Source organism: Orbicella faveolata, unplaced genomic scaffold (assembly GCF_042242905.1).
Source record: "Orbicella faveolata isolate gen_17 unplaced genomic scaffold, um_ofav_v1 contig_26, whole genome shotgun sequence".
In the NCBI taxonomy this organism is placed as follows: domain Eukaryota; kingdom Metazoa; phylum Cnidaria; class Anthozoa; order Scleractinia; family Merulinidae; genus Orbicella; species Orbicella faveolata.
This window is the reverse complement of record NW_028301554.1, coordinates 8902766-8912064: the sequence shown is the minus strand read 5'-3', so window position 1 is coordinate 8912064 and position 9299 is coordinate 8902766. Positions and strand designations below refer to the sequence as shown.

General features: G+C 38.0%; 1 long non-coding RNA gene across 2 annotated transcripts; it reads right to left on the bottom strand.

The window, feature by feature from the left end:
• Nucleotides 1-2333: 2333 nt before the first annotated feature.
• Nucleotides 2334-9096, bottom strand: LOC149108044 (uncharacterized). 2 transcript variants are annotated; one of them, XR_016209010.1, is made up of 2 exons: nt 7108-7417; nt 2334-4242 (listed from the first exon to the last, which is right to left on the bottom strand). It is a non-coding gene; the product is annotated as an uncharacterized LOC149108044 (long non-coding RNA). The 2 variants fall into 2 exon arrangements; XR_016209011.1 differs by lacking the exon at nt 2334-4242 and adding an exon at nt 5390-6844 and having other exon boundaries at nt 7108-9096.
• Nucleotides 9097-9299: the final 203 nt, after the last annotated feature.

Sequence of the window (9299 nt, the reverse complement as noted above, 5' to 3'; positions counted from 1 at the left end):
GGAGCTGTACTAATGCAAAACCAGAATGGGGCATGGGTACCAATCTGCTATGCAAGCCGCAGCCTCACAGAGTGTGAACGGAAATACTCCCAGACGGAGAGAGAGGCCCTTTCCCTCGTTTGGGCTTGCGAGAGGTACCACGCATACATTTATGGAATGCGATTTTATCTAGTGAGCGATCACAAGCCGTTGGAAGTGATCTATGGACCTCGTTCCAAACCTTGTGCCCGCATCGAACGCTGGGTAATCCGCCTATACCCCTATGATTTCAGAGTTGTGTATGGTCCAGGACAGAGTAATGTAGCTGATCCCCTCTCACGCTTGCTCAGTCAGAACAAACCAACAAATCATCAACATGGTGCAGAAGAGTATGTTCGATTTGCAGCCATCAGTGCCACACCCGTAGCCCCAACCACGAGAGAAGTTGAAGAAGCATCAGCAGTGGATGAAGAGTTGAAAGCCCTGAGAGAAGCAATTAAAACCGGTCGATTTGAGAAATGTAAGGTTTATGCACCAGCTGCGGGGGAACTGTGTGTGATCGGGCAGCTAGTCCTAAGAGGTACTCGTATCGTACTGCCAAGCAAGCTAAGGCCCCAAGCAATATCCTTAGCACATGAGGGACACTTGGGAATTGTTGGAACAAAGCAGAATTTGAGAAGCAAGGTATGGTGGCCTGGTATTGATAAGGCAACAGAGAAGTTCTGCAAATCTTGTTATGGATGTCAACTGGTTGCACGTCCAAATCCACCTGAGCCGTTGACGTCAACGACATTGCCGGAGGGTCCTTGGCAGGACCTGGCTGTAGACTTACTAGGACCACTTCCATCCGGACACTCCATACTGGTTGTTGTTGACTATTATAGTCGCTACTATGAGTATGCCATCATGACATCAACCACCACTGTGAAAGTAATTGACGGTCTAGAAGAGATTTTTAGCCGCCATGGTCTTCCCATAACCATCAAGTCAGACAATGGACCATAATTCATCTCTGGAGAATTCCAGGAATACTGTGTGCAGAATGGAATCGTCCATCTCAAGACAACACCGAAATGACCCCAGACCAATGGGGAAGTTGAGCCGCAGAATGCCTCCCTGATGAAGAGAATTCGCATTGCCCAAACTGAAGGGGTCGACCGGAAGAAGGAGTTAAGAAGATATGTGACGAAATACGAAAGTATTGATCACACCACCACCGGTAAAAGCCCTGCCGAATTGTTGTTCAATAGAAAGATGAGAGGGAAGCTACCAGAGCTGCATGCTGATTGCCGTCTAGACCAAGAAACTCGGGATAGAGACGCAGAAGTAAACGCAAAGACCAAAGCACTGGAAAAGTTGAAAATTTACAGAGTATGTAAATAACATGTAATTAACATGTAAATAATCAAAAAGAGACTGTAAAGAATAATTTACATGATTTTTCCCCTTTTACATGTTTTGGAGGTTTCATGTAAAAAACATGTAAATATTTTAAGTGAAACATGTAAATGATGAAGAAAACACTGTAAATGTTTCAAAGCAAAGGGCTAAGATCATGTAAATAACATGTAAACTGTTCCTGCAAATACTGTAAATAGCCTGTAAATTTCTTGTGATTCAACCTGGAAACCCGTAAATAACATGTAAATTTAATACAGGGAGGCTGCCATAATACTGTAAATAACATGTAAATAAAAAAGGGGAGGCTGTAAACAACATGTAAATAAAAAAAGGGAGGGTGTAAATAACATGGAAAATGAAAACAGGAGCCTGTAAATAACGTGTAAATCAAAAAAGGGAGCCTGTAAATAACGTGTAAATCGAAAAAGGGAGTCTGTAAATAACATGGAAATCAAAAAAAGGAGCCCATAAAGAACATGTAAATCGAAAAAGGGAGCCTGTAAATAACATGTAAATCAAAAAAGGGAGCCTGTAAATAACATGTAAATCGAAAAAGGAAGCCTGTAAATAACATGTAAATCGAAGAAGGGAGCCTGTAAATAACATGTAAATCGAAAAAGGGAGCCTGTAAATAACATGTAAATCGAAAAAGAGAGCCTGTAAATAACATGGAAATCGAAAAAGGGAGCCTGTAAATAACATGTAAATCGAAAAAGGGAGCCTGTAAATAACATGGAAATCGAAAAAGGGAGCCTGTAAATAGCATGTAAATGGAAATAAGGGAGCCTGTAAATAAGATGGAAATCGAAAAAGGGAACCTGTAAATAACATGTAAATTGAAAGGGGAAGCCTCTAAATAACCTGTAAATTGAAAAAGGGAGCCTGCAAATAACCTGTAACTTGAAAAAGGGAGCCTGTAAATAACCTGGAAATGGAAAAAGGGAGCCTGTAAATAACATGGAAATCGACTTTAATTATAATAGTAGAAAATATGCAAATTTATACAGAATCAGAAATTTATTGCAATCAGAACAAACTTAGTAAAATTCAAATAGTTTTTATATGCCATGAATAAGGTTTACAATGTATACATTGCAACAAATAAAACATGTTTTCTTTTCTATCTATCCATAACAAGACGACTTAAATGTAATTTTGTGCATGGCCAAAATATTTTAAAATACCATGACTGAGCTCCTTTAACCGAATTCAAGCACTTTTCAAGAAGACTACTAAAATTCAAGACCTTTTCAAGATTGTGCGAAACCATGTCATATTCAGCTCTATTTAATTCATAACTAATAAAATGATTAAGAACTATACTGTTGTCAGCTACAACTAGTAAACATTTTGCAATTTAGGTGTATTACTAAATTAAAATTGTTTGCGAATGGATACCTGTCTTAAATATATACTAAATCCACAAAGTCAAATGTAACATAATGATAATACCTTTGTCATAAAATGAATGAATAAACTGTTTTTTCTTACTAAGTAATTAATGTAGGATTAAATTAGCCTTAATAATTATTATGAAAAATGGGGGAGGCATGATGGCCTCGTAGTTACATGTAGTGCGCTCAACTCCTGATTGAGCGATCTGGGCTCAAGCCCTAGGCAGGTACATTCTGTTGTGTTGTTAGGCAACACACTTTACTCTCAGTGCCTCTCCACCCAGGTGTATAAGTGGGTACACCAGCTAATTTAATGGTGGGGTAACCCTGCAATGGACTGGCATCTCATCCAGGGGGAGTAGAAATAATCCTAGTCGCTTCCTGCTACAGAAAGCGGGATAAGCTCCAGCCTGTTGGGCCACGTGGCCCGTATGCAGACTTTACCTTTACCTTATTATGAAAATTACTGCAATGTAAGTGTGAAGTATTGATCAACTTTTTTCATAGAGTGAATTGTTCTATTGAAATAACAGAAAATAGGGAGAAAAAACATTTACCACAAGATAGAGATTGACATTTTAAATTCATCATAAAAACATTCATGCCAAAGGAATACTACATTGCATAACATAAAACAAGGCTTCTGACATCTTTTAGGCTATGTTTACAATGTCACAGTTTCCTTCTTTTTCCAAAACTGTACGGAATCCAAACAGTACAAACATTTTGGACCCCTGACAAAACATTTGCTGTAAACAATATTCAAAATTTTACTGTACTGTAAAAAAAAAATTCATAGGGGCCTGTTGAAATTGAAAGGCCTACCTAGTACCATAGTTCCCATAACACATCATAAGTTAATAAATTATTGTTCTGGTACTACATGTATGTAATCATAGCCGTTGCTTTTTATGATCAAATCTTATAGCTGCTGTATTGAACAATAAGTATCAACCTAGCAATCTAAGATATTTAAATTTAATGCTAATTCACTAACACAGGTACAGTGTAGGTGATACTTCAAAGCATTAAAAGATAATGTTTAAAGTGGTTGAATTTATGCCAGAAAGCTGCCAGAGCATATCAAAGTGTTGAAGGTCACCATGTTAGACTGTAATGCACCAGGGGCCCATTTCTCGAAGGTCCCAAAAAGTTTTCGCACCCAGAAAGCCATACCAAAATCTGAAATCTTATGCTTACAGAGCTGCTTTAATCGCTTATTCTCAATATGAACAGAGGTTTCCTTCACACAAGAAGTTTCAGGCATATACAGCTCTTAGTTTTTAGACACAACTCAATTAAAGATGGCTTTGTGGGCCTGAAAAGTTTACAGGGCCTTCAAGAAATGGGCCTTGGACCCCTTATAGAGTCATAAGTACTGTAGACTTCTCAGTGGCTGGTTTTTTCCTGATCAAGCATCAATGCCAAGGAGTATGCATGTATTGACCAATCTCAATTTTACTTCATCCTACAAGTAACATAAAACATTTCGTTAAATAAGATAAGTTATGTCTGAGTATGAATCAGCAAATTCTGTGTATGATATCAATCAGTGAATTTTACACTGGAGTTATTATTTTGTTTCTTATCATTCCAATTTATACTGTGACCTTTGAAATCGGACCGTAGCCAGTCATGTTGACAGGCCAAAGTAATTTTAGCTCGGTCACGTCTCGTTTCTGACTGGTCAGGATATTTATGCAAAAATCAAGTACATGTAATGTGAGCCAAATTAAACCCACAAATATAGTTTGTTTGTTCCAGTCAATGCTAGACCATTTAAAAATTGGCTTAATATTTTTCCGAACGGATTTAACCCCAGTCACTCGAATGGCATTCCTATAGATCTTGAACGCATGACAAACAGCAAGCGAATGGTCTTTAGCCGTTCGAACAGATACATGTATGCATTGGTATATGTTTTCATTAGAGGTCATAATAAAAAAGAGATTAAAAACTCTCAGATTTACAGTTGGGGATTTGATTGTTTATTCAAGAATGAACAACGTGACCGTCTCAACATGACATGACTGGTCAACATGACCGACGAGTGAAGTTTTTGGCCAGTTAAGTCACCATTCTGGCCAGACATTGCCCGTTGACTGGCCATTATTTTGAGCCCGGAATATTCATCAATCAAACAGATCTTACATCTACATCTGTAGCTACTGTGTGACAAAACCTTTGCATCTCTGATTGGAAGGCACTGAATGTCAGAGGATGTAGAAGAACTAAACTCAAAATGTGTGGCAGTAAATATTCAATGTTCACTATCTTCTACATTGTAATATTCATGCACAAATAATCAAACTCCTATCAAACAATGTTTAAATAATAAGTCAAGTTATTTGCAGGCACAATTTGATTGTTTCTTATGCACACTTATGCTCTATTGGTGGACAAAGGTACAGCTGATGTCATAAATGTTTGTTTTTGTTTCTTTGTTATGTATTACGAAGCAGATAGATTCTATGTTGTCACGCATCTCTTCAGTAATAGATCACAGAAGACATCAAAATGTGGTAAGAACATCAGTGACACAAGCCTGAAAAATTCACAGATTCTGTGACACACTCTGGTAATGGCTTATGTGAATATCTTTTGTTTTTACCACATTTTGGTGTTATCTGTGATCTACTCAGGGCAGGAAAAACCCAGGTCTGATTTCCTCAGCCAAGTAAATTTTGCTCTTGGGCAAGTGAAAATAGAAGTTCAGTGGCCCAGTGGGCAAGTGAAATTACAATGTAGCCTCAGTAGTCTTGTGAGTCTGACTAAAAATGCCGGCTTGATAAATGATAATTTCCAGTCATTCCATTTCAAAACTTAAGACCTAAAGATTAGTTAATCATTAGGTTGAAAGCAAGAATTAGTTAGGAATCCAAGCGTACTTCATTTGCATTTGTCCTCTGATTTCCTTACTGGCCACCAGACTGGCAACTAATATTTAAATGGGGGCAAGTGAAAACTGAAATTGACTGGCCCACTGGGCAAGTGACTTGCAATTTTTTTTTCCTGCCCTGCTACAGATGAATGAACAGATGCATGACACATGAAACCTACATGTATTTAGTAAGAGCCCAATTTCGTGCAAGTGAAATGTACAACTGTAACAGGGCTCTAAAGTGCTGTCTGGTCATCCCAGGGTAAGGCAATCGATTGAAATTGATCCATAAATTGATATAAATCAATAAATTGAAATTAATGTATTAAGTGTTATCAGTGCTATCAATCAATTGAAAGAAATTCATACTCACATGCTAGAGAAGTTTCAAGTTATCGATTTGATTTTAACAAATTTATCAGTCATTAGAGAATCAATTGAAAGTTGGCCTCTCTTTGTTAGTTCGCATAAACTGTAGAAAAATTGTGTCCCTCAACACAATGTTTGATTGTAACTTTTTTATGTAGATTTCAAAGGCACTACCAAAGACCCCCAAAACATAGTCCCCGATACATGTATGCCAGCAAAATATTCTGTTTACAAGATACAATGCTATGTTTTTATGCAATTGTATTCATGATTTCATATTTCACTTTATATCTTTTGTTCATTTCTTTCTTATTAAATGTTGCTTAAAAGATAAGCTAGTATCAGCAAAATTGATAATGCTTATTGAAAATTTGATCCCAATCGATTACTCATGACGAATCCTTTTATTGATTTCTGATATCATTGACTAATTCCTATTGATTGTTATGAAATAATCGATTGACTATACTGCGTCGTCCAAGACAAGTAGATTTTCCTGCCTGGGCAAGTTACTCTTCCTTTTTTTTTTTTCAAGTCCTGTGTAGTTTTCATGACAGTTTGAGGTACATGTATACCTCTTTATAAAGTATCATAGTGCTTTTTTTGTGAAAGAAAATTTCACAACATTTAACTTACTATCAGCACCAGTGGGTGCAATGTCCATGTACAGTTGTGTAGCATATTGTAACTTGCATGTAGGTACAACTGTAGACACTTGAGTAACTTCAGAATACTTACACTAGCATAAGAGAAATTTCTCTGCCGAAGATGGCACATTACATTTTAGCTTACTAGCATTCACATCAGAGGGCAACATAACCTTACAAGAGAATGCATCAGAAGGAATCATAAGGTGCATATAAGCCAATAACAAATGTCGCATGCTCTTACTCGGTTATCGAGAACAGATAATAACAGATAATAAAGCTCTTTATGCACAGCAGGTAAACATCAACAAAGTCGATTCCACAAGCGATGTAACTTCTCCTTGATGACACATTCACAACCAAAGGCAAAACGAAATGTAAACGTATCTTGACGTTACTTTACTCTACTCGTTCAATTTATGCAAAACTTGCTTACCTGTTGTTGTTGTTGCCTGTAATCGCTATCTTCAGTTTCTGGGTAACGGAAAACTTTGCCTTGAAACCGTGCACGATGACGAAGCGAAGGTAGAGTGGATTTTGGCCCGCTAAAGCAGAGCTCGAGTTCGATGCAAGTTCCAACGAACTGCCAAACATGGCGGGAGAACCGAGAGGACCTGGTACCTAACATGAAGACCGCTGATTCCTGTTTGTTGGAGATCGGGCACTCACAAGGCTGGTGTGCTCTTACAAAGGGACTGGGATAACAGTGATGGCAATGAAAGCACACAACGGTAGAAATCACAAAAAACAACAACAACAACAACAACAACAAAAAACAAAATGTCATTTTGGGTACCGAAAAAAAGTCAGCTATCATTTTCGGAAAGGCGATAAGTCCTAACGTTTTCGGGAAATGGACAAAAAAGCCCTAATAAGTACGAGATACTCAAGCTCCTCTAGAATAACCGAACAGATAAATATTTTTTTTGCGCAACCTAAAATTAACCTACAGAGCTTTGAAAGTACACCAGATAGCCTAAAACAACGTTTCAAAGCATTCGAGAGAAAACGGTCGTTGGGCCGGCCGTGTCCCTTATGGTTCCCTGCCTAACCTACTCGCGTCAGTTCAAACTCGGTCATCAGGGCTCTTTCCGTCTTGAACTCACACAACACGTGACGCTTTCATGGTCCTTCATGAATAAATACGTACGTGTCCGAGAATTAATTTTTCTCTTTTCTAGAGACGTAAGCTTGGGACGCCTGCATGTGCAGTAACAAGAAGACAGCTTAGTGCGGTGTCGATCAGTGCAGCGATTTAGTTTGGTGCATACCTTCTAACCCAACTTCAATTTAAAGCACACTATAGCACACACCTGGACTTTAGAGAAGTTCAAATGCTTCAACGTAAAAGGCACCTTAATGGAGGCTTCACGGTAGGTTTACGGAACTTTAGGGCGGTGTTACATTTTAACTTTATGCGCCTTTAAAAGGTCCCATTTATATGTTCTCGGTTACCCGGGACAACCCTTCCTCTCTCTCCCCCCGTCCCCCCAAGTTTAACCTGGCCGGGGTAACTTTTCATTTATTTCTTTGCAAAATCCAACCAACCGTTTACAAGAGGATAGCGAACCTGTCGGTATCTTGGAATTTACAGCATTTGAACAGTCTCCGTTGGTTGAACCGTTACACCAGAGTTATATTAAATAAGCCCACTTTTCCATTAGATGGTTTTTGCAGGGTTAAGGCAGGCCTTCTCTTAAATTTCGATCTTTTTTTTCTAAGAGTCTCCATTTTACATTAACGTGGTCTCTACAGTTTTTCGAAAAGCCCCCATTATCTCATTTAAATTGTTTTCACAGCCTTTGCAAGGTCCCCCTTTTTAATTTACATGTTTTTAACAGGCTATTTACAGGCCCCCACTGCACCCGTGCAACCTCTAGGTTTTTCCATTTACATGGTTTTTACATGTTTCTTACAGGCTCCCTTTCTTTCATTTACATGGTTTTTACATGTTTCTTACAGGCCCCCTTTTTTTCATTTACATGGTTTTTATATGTTTCTTACAGGCCCCTCTTTTTTCATTTACATGGTTTTTAAGTGTTTCTTACAGGCCCCCTTTTTTCATTTACATGGTTTTTACACGGTTACAAACATAACATTTCCAGACTTTTTACAGCATTCGCTTGAATTATTTACACGTCTCTTACATGGTTTAGCAAAGCAATTTACAGGATTTTTACAAAGGCAGATACTGTAAAAGTGCGTAAAATATTTTACAGGTTTTTACATGTTCTTCAAATGATCATTGTCGACAAAGACAATGTAAATCACTATTTACAGAACATTTACATGCTGTACTAAAAGCTGTAAATTTCCTGTAAATTTATTTTACAAAACCCTAACATGTAAATTGTAATTTACAAAGAATGTAAATCAAGATTTACATGCTGTAAATTAAAATTGACATGTCCATGTAAATTTTCAACTTTTCCAGTGAAGCATATGCCGACCAAGCAGCAAATGCGAAACCATCAGACATTACAGTGGGTGATCAAGTACTTGTAAGACAAGAGAGAAAAGACAAATTCTCGACACCATTCAATCCAACGCCATACAGTGTAGTAAGCAAGACTAGCAACAGTGTCATTGTGGAGGCTCCAGGTGGGACCCAATACTCGAGAAACACGT